The sequence below is a fragment of the Lipotes vexillifer genome, unplaced genomic scaffold (genome assembly GCF_000442215.2).
Source record: "Lipotes vexillifer unplaced genomic scaffold, Lipotes_vexillifer_v1.1 scaffold784, whole genome shotgun sequence".
In the NCBI taxonomy this organism is placed as follows: Eukaryota; Metazoa; Chordata; class Mammalia; order Artiodactyla; family Lipotidae; genus Lipotes; species Lipotes vexillifer.
Window position 1 is genome coordinate 39,803 of NW_006774772.1, and position 2,461 is coordinate 42,263.

General features: G+C 42.5%; 1 pseudogene; it reads right to left on the minus strand.

Annotated features, from left to right (window-relative positions):
• Positions 1-230: 230 nt before the first annotated feature.
• LOC103069891 (V-type proton ATPase subunit F pseudogene) lies at positions 231-591 on the minus strand (annotated as a pseudogene).
• Between the last annotated feature and the right edge of the window lie 1,870 nt (positions 592-2,461).

A 2,461-nucleotide genomic window follows, 5' to 3' on the forward strand; every position in this document is an offset into this window, starting at 1 on the left:
GTTCCTCTTTCATTTCTGATACCAGTAATTTGTGTCTCCTCTCTTTTTCTTTTTTTGTTTTAACCCTAACCAGCCTTGATTTCAATGGCAGAGCTCCAGCAACCTGGAAGCACCTCACCAAGCCTCTCAGTGGAGTGGGAAGGGGCAGGGAATTGGAACTCAGAGGCTCAAATCTTAGAGAAGGGCTGATGGCAAGCCTGGGGAGAGGCTGCATGACTGTGGGGAGTCCCCTAGCTCAGGTCGTGGGCCATGAACATGCCCCTGGCCCCGCGCAGGATGGGGTCCTTGGCAGCATCATTGGGGTGCTCCTCGGACGGGGTCTCCAGTAGCGCTGCAGTGAAGCACTGGTGGGCATCGAGCGCATGCTGCACCTCTCTGCGATGTACTGGTTGATGAGGATGATGCCGATGCCCTCCCGATTTAGAAACCACCGGGAAGTGTCTTCCGTCTCACTGATGGTAGTATCCTTCTCCACCACCAGGAAGTTAGGGTGGCGGGGTCCTTGTTAAGCTCCCCTGTGCCGCCCAGCAGGAAGCCAGTCACCGTGTCCTCACCTCCCATCACCACAATTAGCTTCCCCCTCTCCACCATCCTCACAGTCAGCAATACTTCAAATATTTTACTTTATTCTCTTTTTGCTTGGATGGTTTCTGAAGATAAGTTCGATTTAATTGTTCTTACTCCTCTGTTGGTAAGACATTATTTTCTCTGGCCTCCTTCAAGATTTTCTGCTTGTCTTTGATTTTCTGCAGTTTGAATATGATATGCCTAGATATCAAATTTTTGGCATTTATCCTGTTTGCTGTGCTCTGAGCTTCCTGGATGTGTGGTTTGGTGTCTGTCTTTCATTTTTGGAAAAATTCTCAGCCTTTATTTATTTATTTTAACAACTTTATTGGAGTATAAGTGCTTTACAATGGTGTGTTAGTTTCTGCTTTATATTCTTAGCCTTTAAAACTTCAAATATTTCTCCTGCTCCTTTCTTTCTTCTCCTTTTGGTATTGATATTACGTGTACATACATTTTTAATAATTGTCCCACAGTTCTTGAATATTCTGTTCAGTCTTTTTCATTCATGTTTTTTTCCTTTTGTATTTCAGTTTTGGAAGTTTCTATTGATCTATCTTCAAGTTCACTGATTCTTTATGAGTGAATCCATCAAATACATTCATCATTTCTGTTATAGTGTTTTTAATTTCTACATTTCTTTTGATTCTTTCTTAAAGTTTTCATCTCTCTGCTTACATCACCTACCTCTTCTTGCATTTGGCTACTTTTTCCCTGAGAATGCTTAGCATATTAATCGTAGCTATTTTAAATTCTCAGTCTGATAATTCCATATCTGAGTCTGGTTCTGATGCTTCCTTTGTTCATTCAGAGTGTGCTTTTTGTCTTTTAGTATGAATTGTGATTTTTTTTAATAGCCAAACATGATGTATTGGGTAAAAGGAACTGAGGTAGTATGAGGTTTAAATTTATCTGACTAGGAGGTAGGCTGTGTATACTTTTTGTTGCAATTGTGGTGTCAGAGGCTAAAATTTCCTCTGGTGTCCTTGCTTTTTCTGTTTGTCTCTCTAGTTTGGAGGGCAGGAGTTTCCCTATGAGCTCCATTCTCTGATGAATACAAGAATTGTTGATTTTTACCTTGAGGAAAGCTCTTTTTCTAAAAATAAATTTATTTATTTTTGGCTGTGTTGGGTCTTCGTTGCTGTGCACGGGCTTCCTCCAGTTGAGGCAAGCGGCGGCTACTCTTCCTTGCAGTGCGCAGGCTTCTCATTGCGGTGGCTTCTCTTGTTGCGAAGCACAGGCTCTAGGCGCACAGGCTTCAGTAGTTGTGGCATGTGGGCTCAGTAGTTGTGGCTCGTGGGCTCTAGAGCACAGGCTCAGTGGTTGTGGCACACGGCCTTAGTTGTTCTGCGGCATGTGGGATCTTCTTGGACTAGGGATTGAACGTGTGTCTCTTGCATTGGCCGGCGTATTCTTGACCACTACACTGCCAGGGAAGTCCAAAGCTCTCTTCTTGTGAGTACTCTGAAGCTCTTAACATGTCAGACCTAAAACTGGAAGTCAGAACCATTTCTTTTTTAAGAGCAGACTTTCTATTCTGACTTAACGAGTAGTTTTCAGATGCAATCTTTTGGGTTTTTTTGTACTTGGCCCTAAATTTCCAATATAATTCCTACTATCTATATTCTCCAATGTACTGCTGATTAAGTTTAGGCTTGCTACTGTTGAGTTCTAGACTACCAATGGCCCATGTCAATTTTTGAAGAACATATTTGACTTTTATGCCATGCTGAATTATTGTGAAAATCCACCCACCCCAGAAGTCCCCCAGGATCTGGAAGCATCAACTACCTCTGGCACTGGGGACAAAGAGTTGAGCCTCTGAGTTTCCAATCAGCTTTTTGGTTCCTTTGATCTTAACCATGACCGTATAACCAAGATTTATTTAATGAGG